At 40.1% G+C, this 27,560-nt stretch overlaps 1 long non-coding RNA gene across 1 annotated transcript in view; it reads left to right on the plus strand.

Annotated features, from left to right (window-relative positions):
* Positions 1 to 27,127, plus strand: part of LOC134474354 (uncharacterized) — a 28,017-nt gene extending 890 nt beyond the window's left edge. Inside the window, exon 2 of the long non-coding RNA XR_010045193.1 lies at positions 16,894 to 27,127. This is a non-coding gene — a long non-coding RNA (uncharacterized LOC134474354). The remainder of the gene's footprint in view (positions 1 to 16,893) is intronic.
* Positions 27,128 to 27,560: the final 433 nt, after the last annotated feature.

Consider the following 27,560-nt stretch of genomic DNA (forward strand, 5'->3'; position numbering starts at 1 on the left):
CCCTGTAGAGAGCCTTGAGGGTTGACACAAATGCTCTGCAACAAATCTCAAGTCTCTGGCCTAGTCTGCACTACTCTGAGGAAATTCGGAGAAAAAAAAAAAGCGACATCTTTACTCCTTCAGCCATTTTTTTCCATGAATGACTAAAGGAAAGCAGGAGACAATGTCAGACATACAAACTAGCAAAATGAATAAAGATGACCTTTCTAAGACATGTACCCAAGTTTCCGGCTCGCAGCTATTATAGTTGCATCTTATTATAATTCTAGGGCTGTATGTATAAAAATTTACCATTGCCAGAAAAAGTAGAATGTCTCAATAATAATTTCATACTGAGTCTAGATTAAGGTATTTTGGCTGTGGTAGGTTGAATATTAAAATCAATTTCACCTTCGAATTTTTTAGTCTTTAATATGACTTTTCGAAATTTTCAAATTATAGATATCTCTCATTAGATTTCCATTGGGCAGTACTGCCATAGGAGCCCATCTCCTTCCCTGAATACACCAAGTTATGAGAAGGGTCCTGCTTGTCAGGCTATTTCTTATATTTAGTTTTACGTATGAATATCCCTGCTTTTTCATCATCACAGGAAGCACAGGCAACAAGAGGGGAGCTGCTGACCCCTTTAGAAGGCCGGAAGAAAGCAACTCCTTTCACTGACCCCCCTCGGTGCAGACCACTGGCCTCTCTCCAGGGATGAGTGGAATGGGAGATTAAAGACAGAGCCCCAGTCATATAGGATTTCACCCTTGTAGGTACAAAGAAGGACTGATATACTGAGCCCTAAGCTGGCAAACAGGAGCGGGAACTTGATAGCCTTGAGCAGGCCTGGTCCTGTTCTGGGAAGAAAACATTTCAGTCAGATAAATCTGAGTTTAGTTTCAGGCACTGCTATCTCCGGTAATTGACTTAATCTCCATGAGCCTCAGTTTCCTCTGGCGTAAAAGGATAAACAGGGCTGTGTTCAAGAAAAATAATAATAAGTAATAGAAACAATAACAGCAAACATGCATATAGCACTTACTGTGTCCTGGACAGTGTTCTAAGTACTTCAGACATAATTAGTTTAATCTTTACAGTAATTCTATGATTAGAGGTTATTGTTGTTATAGAAAGAACATGAGACAGCAAGTTAAGTAACTCACTGAAGACCACACAGCTAGTGTGGCTCAAGCCCAGCCAGTGCTCTTAAATCACTTTCCTTTGCAGCGTACATATAAAGTGCCTAGTACAGTGTGGGATATACTAAATAAATGTCAGATGCTTCCGCTCGTCCCCTTCCTAAAGAGCTAGTCAGCTACAGAGTTCAGTCAGAGTGATATATGTTGCACACTTAGTTCCACCTTCCTGAGGCAGTTAAGACACTTAAAAGAAGGAAACAAGCAAACCGGTGACATTGGACCCTGGGCCTTGAGTGACAGCTGCTTCCTTGCTAAGACCTGGCTGTGTGTCCCCATTCAGCTGCATGCAGGCGCCAGTCCAGCCATGGGCCATTTCCTGTGTCAGTCCCACTCAACCTTGTTGAAACTGCCAAATCCTCATATGCTGGAGCTTTAGAAGACAAAAAGGGAAATGGGCAGTAGGTAGTTGAGCCTGGGGTGAGTTCACTGAGACAGCTGTTCTGAAAACCATGCAGCTTCAGTCCTTTCAAATGGTGCAAATGTTCTCTCCGTGCCACGGTGAGGATACGGATTTATAAATTACAATTCAGGAATGACTGTCATGCCACTGTACTTTTCTTCTTCGTTTCCCGTGTCCTGAGGCCTCGTGCCCTTGATTCAAAGTCTGTTAGCCTTTCCTGTGGCCTGTGGCCTTGAGAAGTTCAAAATTAAATAAATAAATATATTTCTAGTCGGATTGTAAGTTTTCTGTAGAATAAAATCCTATAACTACAATACAATATTTGTGAAAATGCAGTGGTATGTTTAATAAGTAGAAGAGGGAAAAAGCAAGGGCTATAGAGGCCCATTTTTAGTGTTTCTTAAAGTTTCTGTTGACTAAACATGGATGTACGTATTTCAGTTTTCCAAGGAGATCTTTTCAGACCATCGCCACATTGACTGTGGTATGCATTGGTCTTAGAGCATTCATGCTTCCTAGGGGACCCTGAAGTTGTGGTTTCAAACACAGACCAATTCCAGCCAATGACACAGTGCCAAAAGTCTTCCAGTGTTTCTCACTGATAAATGCTCATCTAATTGAAGGAGAGTTTTTATCTTGAGGATTGGTTGAAAATGTTAACCAGGAGGGTGGCAATCTTGAGTCTAATCCTAAAAAGCATTCCAACTAAAATTACCTTTATCCAAAACATATCTTCTTCCAAAATGGCATGTGTAAATCCACAGTATTCAACAAGAGAGAATTGCATTAATAAAGATTCACCAGAAAAAATAGAGCCAATAGAGTATATATAGACAGATTTATTTAAAGGAATTGACTAACACAATTCTAAAATCTACAGGGCAGGTACAGAAGAGGCCAACAGGCTTGATCCAGAAAAAAACTAACATGGCAGTCTCAAATCCAAGGCAACTCTTCAGTTTAGGAAACCTCAGTCTTTTTTCTTAAAGCTTTCAATTGTTTGGAAGAGCTATATCCACATTATGGAGGGTAATCCGTTTTACTCAAAGTCTACTGATTTAAATGCAAATAACATCTAAAAATACTTTCACAGCAACATCTTGACTACTGCTTGACCAAAAACCAGGTACCATGCATGACCTAGTCAAGTTAACACCAGATTAACCATCACAAGCATGTTATCCAGCAGAGTCCAGATTTCTGTATGAGTCTCTCCTAAAATGTTCTTTTGAATGAAAATCTCTTATTCTTATGCTGTGTTTAGCTAATGCTAGTCCTCTCTCAGATGGAAGAAATGGAGGGAGAAGAGAAAACAGATCTTTTGGTTTATTTTAGGGAAAATGTCTTTCAGGGTGGCTGAAAGATAAGGTGGAAGATGAGTCTGAAGAATGAGCAGGGCCTGCAGTAGCTCTATGTACCTTAGACCAAGATCAGCATACTTTTCATAAAGGGCCAGTTAGTAAATTGGGGTTTTTTGGACTTTGTGGACCATTAATTGTGATATGTCAAATTAACTGCAGTAGGAAACACCTAGGAGGTGAGTAGCACATAGTTTTGGGTGTGTCTTTGAGGTGTTTTCAGAGGTGGTTGGCATGTAGCCCAGCAAACCAAGGGGGTGGCACCAACTAACAGGCTTATAGCCTGCATGGAATACAAATGGGAAAGAAGGAAATGTGCCTATTTCTAGACCTGTAGTCTACTTGAAGGGTGTGTCTTTGTCATTGTTGGACATCACTGCCCAGTTTATATCAGCCTTCCAGTGCAGACTCACATCGGTGACTCTCCAGTGAGTTTCTAGGCCTTGGGACTTGGACTGATACTGCATCCTTGATCCCTCTTGTCATGTGGCTTTCATCTTTTGGGGGTGAGCAAATACTGGATTCAAGGGTTCTTTGGCACACAGCCAGTATTGTGGACTGTCTAACCTCTGATCCTATAAGCCTAATAAAGTGCCCTACATGATTATACATATATTTTCTGATCCTCTAGAGACACCTCAAATACGCACACCAGCTGGCCACAGGAGCAACTCGTCAGCTTAACCATTGTAACACAGACATGGCCATTGACACATCCATGTGTTCAATGGATGTGTTCCAGTAAAAACTTCTGAACACCGAAATTTAAAATTGATATAATTATTTTTAATCAATCGGCTGTTTTTGAACAGTTTTAGGTTTGGGAAAAAAAAGCAGAAATTACACAGTTCTCCAATACTTTTCTTCACACATAGTTTCCCTTACTATTAAAATCTTACGTTTGTGTGGTATGTATGTTATGTTTGCTGAGTACAGGAGACAGATCTTTGTTGCTGTGACCAAATACCTGAGAAAGACAATTTAAAGGAGAAAATAATTATTTTGGCTTAAAGTTTCAGGAATTTAAGCCCATGATAACCTGGCTCCAAGGCAGAAACATCACAGTAGAAGGGAACAAAAGCAGAAAGCTGGTTTCCCATAGCAGAATGCAGTCTGGGGGGGAATCAAGGGGATGCATCCTTAAGATGCTCATCCTCTGTGAACCCGCCTCCAACTGGGCCCCACCTTCTAAAGGTTCATTTAGCTATAAACTCATGAGTGGATTAATTTACTGATTCAGTTAGCACCTCATAGTCCAATCACCTTTCTAGGTATCTGTTAATCCAGTTAGGCTGAGAATCAAGATTAACCATCACAATGATCCAATACAGATACATTTTTATTGACTGAAGCCCATAGTTTACTTTAGGGCTCCCTGTGTGTGTTGTTCACTCCTTGGGTTTTATTAAATTTACACCCACATGTATACCCGTCATGATGGAATCCTATAGAAAAATGTGGCTGCCCAAAATAACTTCTTGTCCTCAGTCCTTCACCTGAGACTCTTGAGACCTTTGATCTTCCTGTTTCCATGCCTTTTCCAAAATGTCATATCATTTGAATCATACACCATGTAAGCTTTCCAATTTAGTTTCTTCAACTTCGTAACATATATTTATAGATCCATCTGTGTATTTTCATGACTTAATATTTCGTTTCTCTTTATTACTGAGGAATATTGCCTTGTATGGATGCACCACAGCTTGTTTATTCGTAGCTGTTGAAAGATACCTTGGTTGTTTCCAAGCCTGGTCAATTATGACTCAATCTTAAATCAACATTCATGTTAGGACTTTTGTGAGGGCTTAAGTTTTCCACTCTTCTTGGTAAAAAGCGAAAAACAGAATTGCTGGGTCCTGTGGTATGAGTATATTTACTCTTATAAGAAACTAATAAATTCTCTACTAAAGTGACTGTCATTTTGCATTCCTGCCTGGAGTGAGAACTAGTCTCTGTTGCTTCACATTCTCACCAGCCTTTGAGGTCATAAAAGCATTAGTTTGTCTACATTCTACTAGGTGAACTGTGGTTTCTTATTTCAATTTGTGATTCCCTTAAGGCAGATTCTGTTTAAAAACCTTTTCATATGTTTATTTACCATCACAAAGGGAAAGCATCAGTAAGATATTTGGGCCACAAACTAATTGTTTGTTTTCTCATTGAGTTTTAAGAGTTCTTTGTGTATTTTTTAGACAAAGTTTATATAACTTTAATATATCCAATTCTTTTTTCAACAGTTTGAAAACTAAGAAACTAATCTAGGCCAGATTCAATCTGTGTGAAAGGTTTTGCCCTAGTATAAATTACTGGATACTATGACTGTGGTCTAACGTGGTGGAAGGCCAAAGCAAAAACAACACTTACCTTGACAACCACTTCCTCCTCCTTCCCCTTCAGCCCTGATTACAACTTCCGCTTTCCTTTCCCACGCATACATATCATCAATGCCCACCCCAAACTCCACCTCTGGCCAGAGGTCATAAAAGCTCCTGCCATATTTGTCTTTGGTTGGAGGAGAAAGTCCAACCCCATGAGTTGTGTGCTCCTCTCTGCATCCTCAAAAAAAGGCCACTTTTTTTTTCCTTTGTTGCAATGATCCTGGTGAGGGATGATAATGTCTTAAATTTAAAAAGTTTGATGCAGGTAAACGGAGCAAGGCAGACTTGAGAGAGACTCATGCATTAGGATTGACAGAATGTAAGGGTTGACATCAAGCATAAGGGAGAGGGGACTCCATTAGAATTTTGACTGGACAAGGGACTGATGCTGGTGCCATTCACTGAATGGAAAGACACAGAAAGAACTGCAAGGGTGACTGAGGTGGGTCGTTTGGAATGTACTGGATTTGAGAGACTGCACAGTATTTATGAGAAGCTATCTATCTAGTTGTTTGCTGGTTGGAAGACTAAAAACAGAACTGAAGGACTTAAAAGTCATTAGCTTATAAATTAAAAGACTGTAAGTAAGAATGAAATCTCTCCTGGTGCAGGGTGTTGAAAGAAATGTGAAGAAGGAAGGTGGCTGAGCACAGAAGCATGTGCAGGCCAGGGATGAGAGGATAAAAGGAGGAAGGAGCTCAGCAGAAACATCTGGAAAGTAGGCAGCACACCAGGAGAAGAGAGGTCAGAGGCCCAAAGAAAGAAGTATTTGGAGGAGACAGATGTTGCAGAGGGATGGAGTGAGAAATGAAAAGCCAGGGTGATTCACAGATTGGATGCAAGAAGCTAAGGTGACATAAAATGGCATCATTTGTACATACCCTGTGTACATCATTCCGTATATGGATGATCTCTGATTTACTGTGGCTTGACTTACAATTTTCCTACTATATAATAGGTTTTAATGCATTTCAACTTACAGTACTTTCAAGTTATACAATTGTGAGCTTATTAGAATGTAACGGCCTTCTAAGTTGAAAGGACTTGTACTTTCAATCATTCCCACAAGACTACGTAACACAATGTAAATGTTACATCAATAGTTGTTAAACTGTTTTGTGTAAGAAATAATGATAAGGAAAGTGTCTATATCTGTCCAAGACAGATCAGAATTTTTCCTATTACTTTTCTATGTACAGTTGATTGAATCATCAGATGTGGAACCCTCAGATGCAGAGGGCTGCCTGTATGCAGCAGGGATTTAATGTCAGCTTACTTCAGATTTGCTTGATTTTAACTTATACATCTTCATCTACAATGTGATCATCCATTTATTTATAACAGTTTTATGTGCACCTACTCTAACAGGAACTATGGCAGTCTCTACAAGTAGGAACCAGCACAATCTCTGATCCCTAGGAGAAGGAAAACAAATACATACACGGGAGTGAGCCGAGTGGCGTGGCTTCCCAGAGGAAATGACATCTAAAGTAATCTAAGAAGACTGAGGAGTTGAGGAGAGAAAGTTGGAACACTGTCCAGGAAGAGAAAACAAGTAAAAACCTCCAGAGATGAGATGATGCCAATGGAGGGGATTTGGAAGACAGGAAAGCCTCAGCCCACCCTCATCATAACCTCTAAGTTAGGTAGTATGGTGGTGCTCACTTTACACACAAGGAGTGTGAGGCACAGACCAGGGCAGTAATTGCCAAGTCGTGCAGAGACAGAGCTGCAGTGTGAACCAGGATGTTTTGCAAAGCTCATGGATATGGCCTTCACCAGAGAGCTACTGAAGTCCTTTAAGGAGAGGGCTTGAGCGAGGAGGGGGGTACTTTTGAAAGGCTAGCAGATACCGGTGTGTTCTCTGATGCCAGCAGCAAGAATGAAACTGCCAGTATCAGTGAATGTACACACTCAGTGAAGGTGCCCCAGATCTCAGAGCTGGTCCAGAACTCAAGCAAAGGGCTTGAACGGGATTCCACCAATGGGATGAAATTAGGGTCAGTTGCCAGGTTTCAAGAACGAGTGGGAGCTGCCAGGATCCCAGCCAAGGCAGAGGGAGGTAAGAGCGAGCGAGGGGATTGCACTGAAGCAGGCCCAGGCTTTTTTTTTTTCCTGCAGTGCTGAGGGTTGGGGGTTGAACCCAGGGCGTTCACACTGAGCTGTATCTCCAGCTATGTTAGTCATTTTCCTGTTGCTGGCACACAACAGCCACAATTTCCAAGAGCAGAGTTGTTTTGTTTTGTTTTATTTTGGTTTGGTTTTTTGGTAGCCAGGGTTGAACTCACAACCTCGTGCTTGCCAGGCAGCCCTTACGCCCACTGTGTTAAATTTCCTGCCCAGGAGCAGAGATTTATTTGGCTCACAGCTTCCTTTGGGTTTAGTCTGAAGCTGGCTAAGTGTAAGACAGAAAACCATGATTGGAGGGCCTGGGTGAGGGAAAGATGCTTACCCTATGGCTGCCAGAAAGCACAGAAAGAAGGGAGAAGCCCAGGACGGCATGTACTTTCCATGTCACAACCCAGTGGACCATCTCCAACCAGGCCTCCCACCCAGCAGCACACCCAGCTGTGAAATCAAGGCTGGATGAGTCTGTTGATGGGTATGGCACCCCCGTGATCCAATCCAATCACCTTCCAAATACCTTGGGGCACATTTTAGATTTAATCCATAACACCAGCCTTTTGTTTTGTTTTGGTTTGTTTGTTTTTTAAACAGGATCTCAGAAAGTAGCTAAATTATCCAGACTGGGCTCAAACTTGAGATCCACCTGCCTCAGCCTCCCAGAGTGCTAGAATTACAGGCATGTGCCAGCATGTCCAGCAGACCTTTTTCTGGAAGGCAGAAACCTCTACCAACCTGCCAGAGTTGGTCTAGACACAGTGTCCTGCACTATCCTGTCACATTTCCCTCTTACCTTTTCAAACTTATCTTCCTGCCTCACCCCAGGGCCTCCCCCACATTTACACCCTCAAATGTTTGCAAAAGGAGTTAGAGGCCATAGCAGTAATAAAAGTATGATAAAGTGATGTCAGAGAAAGAAGAACAAAGGCTGCTGTGGTTTAGCTGAGAGTGACCCCCTAGCCTTGGGGCACAAAGGCCTGGCTGGGAAAGTGATTGAATTATGGGAGCAATAGAGCTGATTGACTGTTCGGAGGCTGGAGTGTGGTGGAAAGAGGCTGGTTTCAGGGTGTGACAGGGAAGGGTTTATCTTCCCTCCCTGCTCCTCCCTCCTCTCTCTGCTTCCCAGCTGCCGTGATGTAAGCAGCTTTCCTCTGTCTGCCCTGTGGCTCTGCCTGAAGCCAGCAAGCCACCAACTGTGGACTGTAACCATACCAACGTGAACCCCTCCTCCTTAAAGTGGTGGGTGTTGGGTATTGTGTCCCCGTGATGCAAAAGCGACTAAGACAAATGTGAGGGTCAGAAAACTGGGGAGGGGACAGAAATGAAGCATTGAAAGAGAAGGGGAGTAGAGACAAATATTTGAGCTGCAGTGTTCGGCTGCTCTTGTTATCTGTAAGCTTAAGTATGACACTAAGCTTCCACTCAAAGTGGAAAAGAAGCAAGGTCAATGGTAGAGCTTGTATTGACAGAAAACAGGAAGCAAACCCAGCTGTCAAGAAAACTATTTTTAAACACACAATTCATTGTAGCTAACTATGGTCACCCTACTATTGCAGTAGAATACCAGAACCTAGCTTTTCCATCTAATGGAAACTCTGTATTGATTAACAGGCTGCCTCTCCCCATTCTTTCCTTTCCCTCCCCATCTCCAGTGTATTTTATCTTTATTTGTGTATTTATTTATTTATACTGGGGAGCGAACTCACAATCTCACACTTGTCAGGTAGGCGCTGTGCCACTGAACTATATCCCCAGTGTCTATATTTTAAAATCGCTAAACCTGAATGTGGTAGTGCACACCTGTGATTCCAGCACTCAGTAGGCAGGAGGACTGCTGAGAGTTCAAGGCCAGCTAGGCTACATAGTGAGTTCAAGGCCTGCCTGCAATGCCTGCAAAACCCTGTCTCAAAATGTTAAAAATGAATTAACTAAATAGCTAGAATAGAGGACTCAGAATGCTTTCATTATTATAAGGTGATAAACACACTAATTACTCTTGGTTAGACCATTACACAATTTATACTTGTATCAAAGCTTCACATGGTACCCCACAAGTTGTACAGTGAGTGAGTGTCAAAAATTCACAGATATACAATACAGGCTTATGGCTCTTGGCTAGTGAAGTTGCACCCCAGGTTTTCAAACTGAACTGCTTCTCCTCTTCCAGCACCCTCACCTACCTCCCCAGCCTGCATTCTGGTTGAAGATCTGTATTCACCTGTCTTACAAACATCCTTTGGTCAATACGTTACCCAAATTTCAGAACCCAGCTTACGATGCTTGGTGCCCATGAAGATGTCTCTTGCTTGCCTTTTGTTCCCTTTCATTTTTCTCTGCCGCCTTCTCCCTTCTTTCACAGCACTCCTCACTTTCTAGTCTACGTTATAATTTAACACATCTGTGTCTCATCTTGGGTGGGGTAGTCTAGTGGTTACAGTGACCACTCAGGAGTCAATCTCCCTGGCCTCAGCCTTGTCACTCAGCAGCTGGGTGACCTCAGACAAGTCACCTAATCTAAGATCCAGTTTCCCATCTGGATTATGAGGATTAGAAGAGCATCTGAGCAGAAGAGTCTGACCCCTGGTGAGCATCTTAATCTGCCTCTCCCTAATCATCATCTCACCTCTTAGAGATGCCGAAAGCAGTGACCACAGCCACGGGTCAGTTTTCAAATCCAAATGAATTATAATGAAATAAAATTTAAAAGCCATTCCTCAGTGGTACAGCCTCATTTCAAGTGCCTGCTGGGACTATTGGCTATCATATTAGTACAAAGGAGATTCCCCTCACCTCAGAAGGTTGTATGGGCAGCACTTCTCTAGAATAGGAATCCTCCGTGTTTTTATGCAGAGGGCTGCAATTACTTTAGACTTTGTGGCTAGAAAGTCTTTGTGCAACTACTTACCTTTACTACTATAGCATGAAACAACTGTAGACAACACATAAATCAATGGGTATGGCCCGTATTACCTTAAAACTTTATTTTAAAACTTAAAATTTCATGTACCTTCACAGATCACAAAATAGCATTCTTCTTCTGAGGCCTCCCCCACCCACCCAACACCCAACACTTAAAAATGTAAAAACTGCCAGGCATAGTTGCAAAGGCCTAATCCCAGCATTCTGGGTGGCTGAGGCAGGAGGATTACAAGTTTGAGCCCAGTCTAGGCAGTTAAATGACTTAGCAAACCCCTGTCAAAATAAAGAATAGCTCAGTGTGAAAGGCCTAGGTTCAATCCAGATAGAAGAGAAGAAGGAGGAAGAAGAAAAAGATGAGGAAGAAAAGTGCTTACCTTCCCCAGTAGTCATAAAAGGCAAGAAAGTAGAGCCTCCCCTAGGGCCACAGAAAAGAAGCATAGCTCTAGAGCATGTTGATTTCAGCCTAGTGAGATCCACTAAGCACTGCTAACCTCCAAAACTCCAGGTTACACATCCACGGTGTTTTAAGACACTGTGCTAATAGGAATTTGTTACAGTGGCAAAAGGAAATGAATACACAGACTAGTAGGAAAGCTAGATGTGGAACCAATGTACTACAGTGTGTGTGAGGAGGAGGGAGTGTAAAGGAACAGCACCAGGGAGAAGAGGTAGGGCCCTATTCAGCTGGAGGATGGGCTGGCCCAGAGGATTCTAAATGGTTCTCTCACATGACTGCCGGGAGGACAGAATGCCTGGCGCAGCTGGGACCATGGGTCGGCTGGAACTGTTACCCAGTGGTATCAATGCCCCAAGGCAACCAGGCAAATGTTACCTGGTTTAGGACCTAGCCTTGAAATCTGGAACATCACTCGTATTGCATTCTCTTGGCTAAACAAATGACTTAAACCACCCCAGATTTCATAAGAAAACAATAAAACCTACTCTTCCACTAGGAAAGTATGTCAGCCCCTTGGTCATCTTAAATCTGCTACAGCTAGCAATAGGAGCCAGTTAGAGGCACTCCTGCTTCTTTTTGTTTTTGTTTTTAATATCTTTATATGGAAAACACACACACACACACACACACACACACACACACACACACACACAGATTTTAAATCACCCAAAATCTTCTCATCCAGAAATGGTCACTACTATGGAAGAATATTTCAATATTTTTAATGCATTTTCTAGACTCTCCATATATTTTTGTGCTTTTCTACTGAAAAAAACATTAAATGGGGAATAGACATTATTAAGTATACATGTTGAAAGATTAATTCAGCATAGAGAATAATTTGGCAGGGAGACCAGGTGGAGTGGAGGTGATGGCTGCTCCAGGTTGGCCTGCAGAAGAGTGCGGAGGGGTCACTATTCCTTGAGTTTTTCCCTTTCACTTTTCTGTGGTTCATGTTGTGTTTTGTTTTGTTTTGTTTCATTTTGTGGTGTATTCCCCAGTCTTTTTCTGTTTTTTATTTTGGGACAAGGTCTTGCTAAGTTTCTAAATTGCCCAGGTTGGACTCTAACTTGGAATCCTCCTATCTCAGCTTCCCATGGTGCTGGGATTACAAGGGTACACCACCATAACCCTGATGGATGATTTGACTTTTTAAAATATATGAAAAATAATTTTAAAATTACGGTTTCCAGATAAGCTATATCCAGAAACAGGCCACATAAATGTTTACTTCCCCTCCACACTGCATACCCACCAGAGAGCTGGAATTTCAGGTGCATGTTATACTCGCACCAGAGCTCAGGTTTAAAAAGTCACCTCTTTCTAGAACAACCTGGCAGGGGAAAGAAATGCTAGATGAGCGAACGCTGGGTCCTAAAGCTTCTCTCTGGAAGATCACACAACATCTTCCTCTTGCATCTCTTTTTTTTTTTTTTAATTTTATTGTGAATGTAGTAAAAATACAACAGAACAAGAAGACAAAGCCAATCGAGACAATGCAGTGAAATTGGTACAGAACTTCACAGTAGGATACTGGGATGGTAGTAATAGGTACCATAGTATGTCTCATTATCTTCACAATAGTTGTCCAGTCAATTCGGTATAGTGAAATCAAACCAAAAGCAGAACATTATAAAACCAGTTGAAACATAACAAAACAAAACAGTGAAAACAATCTTTGCCTTCAAACAGAAGATAGTAGGAGCTCCCCCATATTTGCTACATTGCATTTGTCATCCCCCCAAGAGATGCTGAGACATCTATCCCCAGTTGCTTGGGGTGGGGGGGGTGTTTGATTCTCAGCTCATGTGCTGGTAGGCTCATGGGAGCTGCTGGTTCTCCTCCTGGTTCATGCGATAGGCACTTACCAAGTTCCTCTTGCATTTCATTAGCCAAAACAAATCAGTGGCAATCAGCTTGTAATTGAGGCAGTGGTGCCTCACAACCTTCAAATTGCAACCCTCTTCTGTTTCGACACCTACTTACTCTGTTTATCACCATCTGACAAACGTACTTCATTCATTTGTTCTCTCTGGCACAGTGTCTGGCACTTACAAATGCACACTTCTTGAATAAGTCAGTGGTGAACAGCTAAATGTTAGAAAGATCATTAGCACAGGAGAGAAATCAGAGAATGTTATGAGTTATAACTCTGTCTCTTGCTATATGCCTTTGTGCCAGGCTGAGTAAATACTGGTGAACTAATTTGGTGGTCTTCCCTGGGAAAGTCTCGCATGAAAAATGTACCTGTGGAGAAGGCTCACTTCGCAGCAGCTGAACTGCAGGCAGCTTCAGTGTTCTACCTTCTTCTGATCTTTGTTAATACACCATACTTTGTGCTTGGCCCTGCATGGTAGGCACACATGAGTGTCGCATGAGTGTCATTAAACTCACACATCAACTCTGGGAGGTAGCTAGCATTCATGTTTCCAGCAACAGTTGGGTAACCAAGACCTATTAGATGGGTGACTTCTTCAAGGTGGCAAACCCAGTCAGCAACAGACCCGTATTTTAAAATTCAGTTTTGATCCCAAAGCCAGAGCTCTTAGGTCACACCATGTTGTTACCTTCCACAGTGAGCATAATTTGTTCCTGTAACATGAAGGGGAAGGGGAAAAGCATATTTAAAAGAAGGAGGAGAAAAGGTGAAAAGAAAGAAAAACAGAAGGAGGTGACTGGACAGAGGAAGAGGAAGAATATCATAATAAAAAGCTTTTAGCCTCTTTAATAAATAGTGTTGGAAAAACTAGTGTTAGCTCTAAACATGCTAAAGATTAAAACTATATCCACGGTTTTCATCATGCACTAAGCTAAAATCAGACTGGATCAAAGGTGTTAATATTAAACCAGAAACATTAAATCTGCTCAAAGATAGAGTACGTAAAACTCTTGAAGATATTGGTGTAGACAAAGACTTTATGAACAAAACTCTGATTGCACTGGAACTGTCTCAAGGAATCAATAACTGGGATCTCACCCGACTGAAAAGCTTTCACACAGTAAGAGAAACCACCAACAGAGCAAAGGGACAATCCACAATCTGGGAGAAAATGTTTGCCAGCTGTTCCTCAGGCAAAGGATTACTATCTAGAACATATAAAGAACTAAAAAAAAAAAAAAAAATCAGTCCTCCCAAATTTAAAGACCCAATCCAAAAATTGGCATCTAAGATGAATATATACTTCTCAAACAAAGAAATACAAACAGCATATAAATATGAGAAAAAATGTTTAATGTCACTGGTCCTTCAAGAGACACAGATTAAAACAACACTGAGATTCCACCTCACTCCAGAAAGAATGGCTATCATCATGAAATCAAGCAATCACAACTGTTGGCAGCACTGTGGGTAAAAGGAGCCCTTCTCCATTGTTGGTGGGAGTGTGGAATGGTGCAACCACTGTGGAAATCAATGTAGAGATTCCTCAAAAAACTAGGACTGGAGGTCCCATTTGACCGAGCTATTCCCCTCTGGGTATCTTATTAAAAGAATTTAAAACATCATACCACGGCGATATATGTGCAACCATGTTTATAGCAGCACAGTTTGTAATAACTAGATCTTGGAAACAACCTAAATGCGTCTTGACTGAGGAATGGATAAAAAAGATGTAGTATTTTTATACAATGGAATACTAGCCAGACATAAAGAAGGGTAAGTTGAGACTTTTATAGATAAATGGATACAACTTGACACAACATTTATAAGTGAAATAAATCAGACACGTGTCAACATCATATTGTCTCACTAGTGTGAGAAGCTGAAAAAATATATGTAAATGTGTATGTATATAAAATAGTTAAGATAGTTATACTCCTGATTTCTCTGAGTTCACTGAAGAAAAAGATTTGTGCCAGTATTGTTCAGATAATTGAATGCAGTCGTCTTGTGCTCTGGGTGAATGATCTGAAGATGACAATGTGCAATGTATGTACCATAGTTGCCCCCTGATTAGCATGTTTTGAAATTTTGGTTTGTTGTTGTTGTTGTTGTTCTCTTTGAAATAAAATGGATTTTTAAAAAAAGAGCTGATACCACCTGACTGGCTGAAGTTCAGTGATTTTGCTAGGACCATCCCCTGGGAAGCTATTTGTGCTTTCAAGATTCCACAACTGTGCAGACATTAAAATATCCCATGAGTCTTTTCTGCTTAGTCCAAGCATCAATCTGACTAATGTGAAATTGATTGGAAAGTTGGCTGGTTCCTGAGACTCTTTTCCTTCATTTTGACCAGTCAGCAGTCCCTGACTCCCTAATCATATAGCTCATCATGGAATAATATGTTTCTTTAGAATCCGTGGGATGAATGTAATCCTTTTTTATTTGTTTAAGTACTGGACTCAGGAGCTTCCCACTGAGCTACATCCCTAGCCTTTACTGATTTATTGATTTATGAGCTAAGTTTTGCTAAGTCACCAAATAGCCTAGGCTGGGCACAAAATTTGGATCCTACTACCTCAGTCACCCAAACTGCTGAGATTATAGGAACATGGCACCCATACCCTGTGCTATAATTCTTTTTTAAATGAATTAAAAAGCTTCTCAAGCTTCTCAAGAATAATTGGATTGTTCCCTCCTTTACTCTCCAAAACCCTGTATCCACAAAAGCTTTGCATATCAAATGAAGCCCTCACTTCTGCAGTGGAGGCACTAGCGCCATACTTTTAATATAGAGCAAAAAGCAGAAGAATTCTACATGTCCTATTTCCAGAACAAAAGATCAAAAGCTCAAAGCAACAAGTGGTCACCAAAAGAGAAATATTTTTAGAGAGCTTAACTCACTAGAAGTAACAGATGTCCTTTCCTTTGTACTTTGCCCTCTCTTTCTTACAAAGTAAACCTAGCACAACATCAATACAGCCAATGCCAGGGCTTTCAGTGACTCCAAGGTCTTGGATGAGATCCTTGCACAATCTCGTTTTAAAGGTCACTTGACATTCACCTCTTTGTGGAGATGAAGCCTATCCCCACCTCCCACTCTCTGCCCATGTTGAGCTACCTGCAGTTCTCAACAAACACTACTATGTGCATAATCTTTTAGCAGAAAGACAATACACGGTCTGCCTTGAACCCAGAAAATCACAGAAATTCAAAGGTTTTCTTTGAGTCCTAGGGGGAAAAGACACAACTGCAATGTCTATATATTCCATGCATCTCTTATGAATAAGGCGGCTATCAGAATATTTTTGTGTTTTAAGGTGAATAGAATAAATATGACTTTACCTTGGAAAACTAAATTTAACAATGTTCTGCATTCACTGTAGCGTATGTTTTTCATTTGAGTACCCCCGTGACCTGAGACTTCATCTACACTTGCTTTCTTTTTGTTTTAATTAATTAAGTTTATTGATACAGTTTAGGTACACATAATGACGGTATTCATTATAGGAAGCTTGTATCTATTCACAATATATCTTGATTCTTTTTTCCCATTCCTCCTCCCCTCCCTTCAACCCCTCTTCTCCTCCTTATTTACAAAAGCTTTATTTCTATTTTTTCCTTCTTTTCTCATGTCTTTCATATAGAAAAAAATTCCAAGCTAGATCAAAGGACTCAATATAAAACCTTTAATGAGGGTGTTGAAGACAGAAGAGAAAAAATTTGTGACTCTGAATAAGCAGATTTTCTATATGTGATACTATAGTATGATTTATTTTCAAAATTGATCAATTGGTCTTCAGACAACTAAAGACGAGCCACTGTCTCCCAATATGGTCAAAAACTTAAAACTCACTCCAAGTTGTCTGCCACCTTAGTATGAAAATGATGGTACATTGCTGAAAGCAAAGTGTGTTTATCTGCTGAAGGAAATTTAAGAATGGCTGGCCGCTCCTTTGTCCACAGACCGACCTTCTTTTGAAAGAAAGGGTGGGAACCTAGCTCAGAGGTAGGAGCATGTGCTTAGCTGCACGGTGCCCTGGGCTGGACCCCAACCCCAGAGGGAGGATAACGGAAGTACGCACTGGGCTCTTCACTTCCTCATTCTCACATCATTTCTTTGTACAGTGTTTGGTTTGATGATGTGAAGTTTGCTGGGCCTGTATAACTCTCACCCTTTACCTCTTCATACAGGTGAGCTCTGAACAATGCCTATGGCAAACTAGCGGAGTACACAGCACATTTCTGGGATCTGACGTGGACACCATCGCAGAACCGTAGACACCAGAAGTATTTTACCACTTTTATTCTCCCTTGTTTGATTGGCTGTCCTTTTCCTGTCTGGTTGGATGTCATCTTGTTTTGCTTTGTATTTTGTGGTGGTTTATGTTTTGTGGGGTTTTTTCCCTCTCTTATTGTGGTCTCTTTTTCATTTTCCATTTCTTCCTCCTTTTTTCACAGTGTAGGTTTCTTATCTTTCTTTTTCATTTTCTTTTATTTATTCACTTTCTCACTTTTTTCAACTACATCTTGAGTTTAACCTTTGGAGTAAACACTGTCTCTTCCCTTTGTGATTACTCTTTTGTCTCATTCTTTCCCTCCTGTGTCCTCCATTCAAGAAAAAAAATGGGATCCATGAATCAGAGTCAAACCATCCAAGAGATTTAAAACCATCACTGAAAAATATGCAACAGATTAAATAAGGAGAGGAAAAATGATCAGATCTTGAAGACAGAATTGCAACTAGAGATCATGAAAAGAAACATATCTTAAAAATAGCAAAAGATGACGAAAAATCAAAAAATTCTTCACAGAAATAATGGCCGAAAATTTTCTAAGCATGGATAGAGAATTTGACATACAAATAAATGAAGCATATAGAACTTCAAACAGCCATGACCAAAATAAAACTACACCAAATCATATAATAATCAAGATTCCAGACATTCAGCACAAAAACAGAATATTAAAAGCTGTTAAAGAAAACAAATAGATCACCCATAAAGGACAACCCATCAGAATCATGGCAGACTTCTCAAAACAAACCCTCAAGTTAATATGAGCTTGGAACAAAATATTTCAAGTCCTGAAAGAAAACAGCTTCCAACCTAAATTTCTGACCCTGAAAAAATATCTTTCAAAATTAATGGAGAAATGGGATACTTCCATGACAAAGAACAACTGAAGAAATTTATGACCACCGTTTAAACCGACCCTATGAAGAATGCTGAAAGATATTCCAGACAGAGATAAAAATCATCACAATTCCAAAAACAACCCAAGAAAGAAACCACCATCAGGGCAAGCAGTTTAACAGAGGGGAAAATCAGGGAACCAACAGCAGAAAAATTTCATGACAAAGATAAGCCAGTGAATAGCAGTTATAACCATCAGTGTAAATGGCCTCAATTCAGCAATCAAAAGAAACATCTTGGCACAATGGATCACGAAATAATATTCAACAATATACAAGAAACACGTTTAACTCAAAAAGAAACTCATATACTCAACGTCAAAGAATGGAAAACAATCCTCCATGCAACAAGAAACCAGAAAATAGCAGGGGTGGCTATTCAGTTAGCAGACAATGTGAACTTCAAACAAGGAATGATCAAAAGAGATAAAGAAGGTCACTATGTACTTCTTAGGGAAAAATTTCAAGGAGAAAAGATAACAATCATAAATATATATACACCAAATATAGGAGCACCCAATTATATAAGACAATTATTAATAGGTATGAAAAATCAAATAGGTGATAACACAGTTGTAACAAGAAATGTTAATAGCCCATTGTTACCAAGAGATAGATCAACTAGACAAAAAAAATCAGCAAAGAGATACCAGAAGTAAGCCAAATTGGTGAACAAATGGACTTAGTAACTATGTCTTCAGTGTTCCATCCAACATCATCAGAATACACATTATTCTTGGCTGCACATGGGACATTCTCTAGACTATTCCATATACTAGCCCACAGAACATACTTAAGTAAATGCAAATGAATTAAAATGATCTCATATATTATCTGACCACAGTGCAATGAAATTAGAAATTAATGGCAAAAGAAACCACAAAAACAGCATTAACCCATGGAAATTAAATAGCACCCCCCAAAACAACCAGTAGGTCACAGAAAAATTGAAGAAGAAATTAAACAATATGTACAACTAATAAGAAAGTAGGTACAACATACCAAAAACTTATGAGACAAAATGAAAGAAATCATAAGAGGAAAATTTATAGCTGAGAATTCTCACATCAGGAAAACAGGAGAAGCACAAATAAACAATCTAATGTTGCACTTCAGGCTTCTAGGGAAAAAAAAAGAACAAAACAAGCCCAAAGCCCATACAAGGGAGGAGAGTATAAAGATCAGAGCAGAAATTACTACAGTGGAGACTAAGAAAGCAATACAAAGAATTAATGATTTGAAGAGTTGGCTCTTTAAAAGAATAGATAAAATTGGTAAACTGTTAACCAACCTTATCCAAAAACAGAAAGAAAAAACTCAAAAGTCAAGCACTGAGGAATTAAAACTGTGAAATCACTTCAGATCCTGTGGAAATGTAGAAGATCATCAATACCTATTTTGAAAACCATTAGTCCCATTGGATAGAAAACACAGAAGACATGGACAGATTCTTATATACATATGAAGTACAAATGCTGTATCAAGAAGATACAAAAATTCTGAATAACCCAGTATCAGTTAATGAGAAAATTTTACCAGCAAACAAAATTCCAGGTCCTGTTGGATTCACTGCTGAATTTTACAAGAATTTTAGAGAAAATTTCATGCCACTATGCCACAAACTCTTTAATAAAGTAAAGGAAGTAATACTCCCTAATTCATTCCTAAAGGTAGGTAGGTATTCCCCTGATACCAAAACCAGAGAAAAAGGAGATCTACAGGCCAATCTCCCTAATGAACATAGATGCAAAAATCTTCAAGAAGATACCAGCAAACAGAATGCAACAAATCATCAAGAAGATTATCCAGCATGACCAAGTAGGCTTCATCACAGGAATGCAGGAATGGTTCAATATGCACAAATCAATAAATGTAATACACCATATCAATAGAACCAAAGACAAAAATCACATGATCATCTCAATAAATACATAAAAAAACCTTTTGATAAAGTCCAACAATCATTCATGATAAAAAAAAACCCACAGAAAATTGGAATAGATGGTATTTACCTCAATCTGATAAAAAGCCATCTATCACAGACCAACAGCCAACATCATACTAAATGGCCAAAAACTGAAAGCTTTCACTCTAAAATCAGGAACAAGACAAGGATGCCCACTATCACCATTCCTACTCAATATAGTACTGGGAACATTAACCATAGCAATTAGACAAGAGACAGAAATAAAAAGGATAAAGTAAGGGAAGGAAAAAGTTAAATTCTCATTGTTTACAGATAATACACTATATAGAAGATCCCAAAAACTCCACCAAAAAGCTTCTAGATTTAATAAGCAAATTCAGTAACATACCTGGATATGAAGCCAGCACACAGAAATCAATAGCATTCCTCAAGAAACTCACTGAGAGAGAAATTAGGGAAACCATACCCTTCACAGTAGCATCCAGTAAAATTTGTAATCTAAAAACGGAAGTAACAGATTTATACATTGAAAATTACATTATTCTACAAAAGGAGATTGAAGAGGATATCAGAAAATAGAAATATAGTCCTTGCTCATGGAAGGACCAACATAGTGAAAATTGTCATTCTCCAAAAATTGTTATACAGATTTAAGACAATTCCAATAAAAATTTCCAATCAAAATTAGCATATCTCATACAACTAGAGAAAACATGCTTTTTTTTTTCAAATTGGTACTGAGTATCGAACTCAGGACCGCCTGCTTGCAAGGCAGGTGCTTATGCTGCTGAGCTAAATCCCCAGCCCTAGAGAAAACATTCTTAAAATTTGTTTGGAAACAGAAGACTAAAATAACAAAAGCAGCTCTGGGCAACAAAGGCAAGGCAAGAATCATAACAATCCCTGACTTAAAATTATACTACAAAGCTGCTGTGATAAAATCAGCATGGTGCTGGAAAAAAAAACAGACCTAGGATCAGTGGAACATACTAGAAGATGCAGACACAACTACAAACACACTCAGCCACCTTATCTTTGACAAAGGGGCTAAGCATGTTCACTGGGAGAGAAATAACCTCTTTAATAAATAGTGCTGGAAAAACTGGCTCTCCACATGCCAAAGATCAAAAGGAGAATCATGTCTATCACTACACACTAAAGTCAAAATGAATCAAAACGCTAAATATTAAAACAGAAACACTAAATACACTGAAAGAGAAAGTACATAGAAATCTTGAAGACATAGGTATAGGCAGAGAGTTTATGAACAAAACCCAACCAACATGGGAAATACTTCAAAGAATCGATAATTGGGATCTCATTATTAAAACGCTCTTGCCCATCAAAAGAAATCACCAACAGTGTGAAAAGATAACCCACAGAGTGGAAAAAAATTTTAGCCACCTGTTCCTCAGACAAAGGAGTTATATTTAAAACATGAAAAACTGAAAAAATCAGACCTCCCCGCAATTCAAAGATCCAAACCAAAAATGAGCATCTGAGATGACTATGCACTTCTCACGTGAAGACATACAAATAATAAATAAATATATGAAGAAATGTTCAACTTCACTGTAACTCAAGAGATGCAAATTGAAACAACACTGAGATTCCATCTCACTCCAGTAAGTATAGTTATCAAGAAATTAACAAATGCTGGAGGAGCTAGAGGGGGAAAGGAACCCTTCTCCACTGCTGTTGAGTGTGTAGCCTGGGGCAGCCACTGTGGAAATCAATGTGGAGATTCCTCAAAAAAAAAAAAAAAAAAAAAAAAAAAAAAAAAAAAAAAAGACAGTGGTTGCATTCAATCCAGCCATTCTCCTTCTGAGTATTTTCCCAAAATAATTAAAAATATCATATGTGCATCTGTGTTTATAGAAGCACAATTTGTAATAACTAAATCTTGGAAACAACACAAATGCCTGTCAACCAAGGTGTGGATAATAACAATGTATTTTTTATACAATAAAGTGCTACTTAGCCATATGGAAGGACAAACTTGAGATGGCAGATGGATGCAACTTGAGACCATACTCATAAGTGAAATAAATCAGACTCTCCTGTATAAACATCATGTTCTCCCTGGTGTAAGAAGCTGAAAGAGTAAGTGAGATCCAAAATGTACAAGATATATTGTGAAATGGGAGGAAACTATTCAAAAGGAAAGAAAAAACCGGGATGGGGAAAAGGAGAAAAGAAAGGGAAAAGAAAAAGTAAATTAAAAATATACACATGATAGTTACACTGTTAATCGCTATTAGTTCGTTGAAAGGAAAGGTTTGTACTTATGTTTTTGATCAATTTTTCATTCCTATGTCTTGTAATCTGAGCAGCTGCTTTGAAGATAACAATATACAATGTATTAACCATGGTTACTCTCCTACTAGCTTGTTTTGAAATTTTGTATCATTTTTGTTGCCGTTTCTCTTTAAAAAATTGAACATTAACAAGTTATTATTATTTGTTTATATGAAATGGCCCTCCTTTGCAGTTTGTAACTTTATGCCATGCTCATGCAACACTGTTATCCTTATTATGTTTTCTAAGTATAAAAACTTTGAGCACATACAAGGCCTTGAAAATGCCAAGCCCAAGTTCTATCACTGACTCATATCCTCAGCCCCCAAAATAAGATATTTTTAAGGAAAAAGCCATGTATTTTTAGTGCCTTTTGTTTCACTTTTTCTTCTTTTGGACAAGGGATTCTACATTTCCATTTTGAACCAGACTCTGTACATTGTGACCTTGGTTGGAAGTTTATGATGTTGTAAAATCTTGCAGACACATCCCAGCATGCCTCGAGCAGAGAGGGCAGGCAAATGTTCATTTGGGGGAGGAGGGATTTGGCCTGGGACCCCTAGAATGTGTTAGAGAAGGAGATAAATGAGCATCAAGCCCACACCTGCCTTCTGCAGAGTAGGGTGAGAGAGGGCAGCGATGGGGAAGGCTGCTCCAGCCAGGCAAGGCGTGGACCCAGAGCTCCCAGAGTATTAGAAGCTGACAAGTCAACAAAGCTTAGGCCACACTGAAGGACCCCAAATGCCACCTGCCAGGGCACCAGAAGTGGCCTGAAAGCACTGGGGCAGAAGCAGATAGGAGAGCACAAGGGTCTGCTGGTGACCACCTCACCCTATGAGAAATGAGGGGGTGCAGAGAGGTTTGTGGGAGCCCTTGGAAGTGGGTCCCCAGGATAGCCAGGCCCCTAGAAGCATTTGGACAACAGCCTTGATGGAAGAGCATCAGTAAGAAAGGACGACAGAGCTGTCACTGGCGAAAACCTCACATCTTTCCTTTTTATCCCCTGTCTGTCCCCCACTCAGGGAAAATGGAAGTGGAGGGGACAGGGAAAGAGAACAGAGTGGAGGGAGGAGCTCAGTAGTTTCCAGCTGGTTTTGAGAGAGAAGTTTTAATCATATACATGGCTATATTGTTCTGCTCTCTGGAAGGGCTTGAAAAGCTGGAGTCTTTGTCCACACCACACAGATACTGAGAGATATATATGAGGTGAAAACGGTTACACCACAGAAAAACAAACCATCTCCCACTGGCCTCTGTGTTTAGGTCAGCAACCAGTTCTGTGTGCACAATAATACACATTTCCTAAACGCAAATGGCCTGTGGTGATTAGGATGGAGTATCAACTTGACTGGCTTTGAGATCTGCCCCCACGATTTGTGGTGCACATACTGGGTGGGTCATGGGAACGTGGCCATGATGTCTATGTCTAGCCCTGCCGTCTTCCTCTTTGCCCTGCCCTACTTGCCAGCTACCATGTCCCTCTGCCATGATGGTTCTGCCTGCTGGCCCTGGATTAATCCCCTTAGACTATGAGTCAGATTAAACCTCTCCTTCGAGTTGTGGGTGTTGGGTATCATGTTCAGCATGGCCATGCACGATAAACCTTGTGCTGTGTTATTTTTTCATACAACAACTTATCTTAGACATGGTTCTATATTAGTTGCCAATAGAGCTGCTTATTTTTTTTTATTTTTTTAAGCTTTTTTTTTTCTTTTGGTACCAGGGGTTGAACTCATGACCTCATGCTTGCCAAACAGGTGCTTATACCAGTGAGCTAAGTCCTTGGCCCCTGCCTCTTTGTTTTAATGACTGCATCATATTTGCTATGGTTTGAACATCTTCACCTCATACTGAAATTTAATCTCCACTTTGAGGTATTTGGAACAGGTGGGACCTTTGGGAGGTAATTAGAGTTGAGAGAAATCACAAGGGTGGGTCCCTCATGACAGCTTTCATGGTTTTATAAGAGGAAGAGAGACTCAAATTGGCCAGCTTGACCCCTCTCTCACCATGGATGCCCTCTGCCATGTTAAGATGCAGCGGGAAAGTCTCACCAGATGCAGAGTGGAAGCCAGCTCCATGCTCCAGATTCTTCAGCTAACAAAACTCCAGTCTTTATAAATTATCCAGTCTATGGTATTCAGTGATAAAAACAAAGCAGACAAAGACAGAATGACATCTATAGATGTACCACAAGGAATGCAACCAAGATACCTCCTTTTGCTAGATATTTAGCTGCCTTTCCATCTTTTGAGTAGGTATATTCTTTTTCAAATTTTCAGAAGCTGCACAGTATGTGCTATCACGACAGACTGATCTAGAGGCAAATCTGTGAACCCAGATACCTGCTACTAAGCCACACATTAAAGAGGTTTACGGAATGCAAAATAACGCATTTCTCCATCCTACTTTTGCTTGATTAGAGTACTAAAAAATTAATGTTAAATATAAGTATATTATTATTAGTGAATTAATAAATTTTTGGATCTTCTCATTTTTAATTTCTATTAAATAATGATAGGTATATCCCATATAAACAAAAGGTATTGGGAATCTCAATAATATTTAAGAGTGTAAAGGGAACCCGAAGGTTTGAGAGCCATTACCGTAGTTAACTGACATTTGGTAGTAACATCAGTTAAATTTGAGCAATATTGTTCAAAATCAGCCAAAAAAGACACATGATAGGAAGATAATTTTCACGTGAAATTTAAACTATTGATTCTAGTTTGTGGCAAACAACCACAAATATTTCTGGAACAACTGCCACCCAGCCAAGCATTTCTCTAGGTGTTAGACGAAGACCAAGACCCCATCTTATGGAGCTTGTCTTTCGAAGGAGAAAACAGTAAACATGTAAATAAGTACACAAAATAATTTTGGGTTATGATCATAGTTTTGAAGGAAATACAAAGACTAATGTGACAAGAATTCTTGGGAGGACTTGCATGCCTCACTTCAAAAGGACGTAAGAACCTATATTAGGATAGGATTGAGGATCGGGTGAATAGAGAAAATGCAGTAACATTCCACAACAGAAGTAGTCAATACATAAAGTGGAACACAGTAAGCAACGCAGACTTTGCTGCAGGACAAATCTCTTTTTCTGCAAATTTCTTTTTCTAAACCATTCCCTGGCAGTCACTGAAGCAGGAGGCTTTCAAGAGTTCAGGAGAAAGACAGCCCAGCAGGAATGCCAGCGGAAATGTGTGCTGATGTTTCCTGGAATGAAACTCAGAAGCAGACAGAGCATTCCAGAAAGTGAGGTCAGACAAGTAGCATCTGCAGATAGAGAATGACTTAAACCCCACAAGTGGGAACAGATCCCTGGGAGGAAGTGGAGAGAGAAGAGCCCGAGGAAGGAGCCACTTGAAATATTTTGAGCATGTCTCATCTGATGTCTTGAACTTTCAAAAAGAATTAGAAGCCCACTAAAAGACAGTTCTGACCTCAGTGGAGTAATGAAGACTCCAGTCCACACCCACTTTTACCTATGCAACAGTGAAAACATTGTCATGTTTTTGAATCACACAGCAGCTTTCTATTCTTTGTGCATATTTACAGTAAACAAGGAAAACGGGAGATCATGGGCATAACAGGCACCAAAATAAATGGGACATTTGGTTTTAGCCAATAAACATCTGCCAGTTCACATTTCCATTTATAACAGAGATGCTCACTCATCAGCAATGTGTGATTTAGAGATGGCGTGCACAGCTCAGCTTATAAGCCAGCCTCCTTTCTGATAATGTTCCTAAAAATTAAAGGAATAGTCGAACGAACCAGTACATTTCATTCCAGTTCATCACCAACTGACACGGTGGACCTTCTCCTACATCTTCAGCTCCTACCTGTACTCCAACCACTTCTGCATCTTGCATGAATCCACCCTCAACCCTGATGCAGAGCCCAAATACTTCCTGGACATGTCCTTGGAGCTTTGCACTCAAAGGGACCCCAAAGCGGTTTGTCTTTCTGAATTATCTGTGTGATTGGCTCCACTCTCCATGCTAACAAGAACCCTGGGTGTACCTAAGCTCAGATGCAATGCTGTGTCTATGTATGTATCTGCATTAAGGGTTTTTGCAGGAGAATAAAAGGTGAAAATGCAAAGATCAGGCCAGAAGGCATCCCAAGATCAACTCCAGTGTGGATCCATAGACCCAGTCCATGGACTCCCACCTGAACTTCACAAAGAGTAGCCCTGCATCAAGGCTGAACAAGCTGCTACGGAGTAAGAGGCTGTATTGCCTTGGTGCCCAGAATGTCCAAACCAGGCACGGGGGCATTGACACGATAGCACAGCTCTTTCTCAGTGAGAGTGCTGGGAAGCTCCCATTTCTCACTTGACTTTGCTAGAACTGCAGGCATTTCATATAACTTCAATTCTTCACACCTAAGGATGGCTACAGTCACTTGAAAAGCAAAAACAAAAAATAACAAATTTGGCAAACGTGGAGAACTGAAGCTCTTCTACATTGCTAGGAGGGTGCAACATGGTTCAGCTGCTATGGAAAACAATTTTCCAGTTACTCAAAAGTTAAATACGGAAGTACCGCATGACCCAGACTCCTTACTCCTAGGATTCCTAAAAATTTCCCGGAGAACAGCAAAGGGATACTTACACATATGCATGTTCTTAATATTTACTAAGGCTAAAAGGTGGAAACAAGCTAAATGTCAGTTAGCTGATGAGAGCATACAGTCACGGCCTGTCCACTCAGTGGAATATTATTCAGCCACAAAAGTGAATGAAATGCTGATATATTTTATTTAAAAAGACCTTTGAAACATTCACTAAGGCAAAAGAAGCCTGACCCAAAAGGGGACATGTTGTGTAACTCTATTTTTACAAAATCTCCAGTTAGAAACAAAAAGCAGATTCTCAGTTGTGAGAAGCTGGTGTAGGAAGAACAGGCAGTGAGCACTTAAAGATACAGGTTTTCTTGTGGAGGGATAAAAACGTTTTGGAAATAAAAGTGACAACTTTTATTTAAAAGTGACAAGCATTGTGAATGGACTGCCAGTGGATTGTTCTCTTAAAATAGCAAGTGACATGGGAATTTTGCCTCAGTAGAAAAATTAGTTAGCCTGGTGTGCAGGCGCACAACTATAACCAAAGTCCTGTAGGAGGCCGAGGCAGGAGGATCACAAGTTCAAGTCCCACCTAGGCAATGTAGCAACTTAGTGAGAACTTGCTTCATAATAAAAAAGGGTGGGGACATAGTACAGTGGGAGGACTCTGGGTTCAATCCTCAGTACCCCCCCACACACATATGAACACACACAGTTGGACACCCACACTCTGTCTGCTCTGTATAATTCACACATTAAGACGGGAAAAACCGAAGTATTTTCATTGTTGTCACCATGGACACAGGCAGGTGGCAGTAGTAAGGCAGTGCCTCATCATTCACTGCCTTCATCAGCAGAAGATTCCTG

Source organism: Cavia porcellus, unplaced genomic scaffold, assembly GCF_034190915.1.
Source record: "Cavia porcellus strain 051 isolate PalLab524CR breed Dunkin Hartley unplaced genomic scaffold, mCavPor4.1 scaffold_32, whole genome shotgun sequence".
In the NCBI taxonomy this organism is placed as follows: domain Eukaryota; kingdom Metazoa; phylum Chordata; class Mammalia; order Rodentia; family Caviidae; genus Cavia; species Cavia porcellus.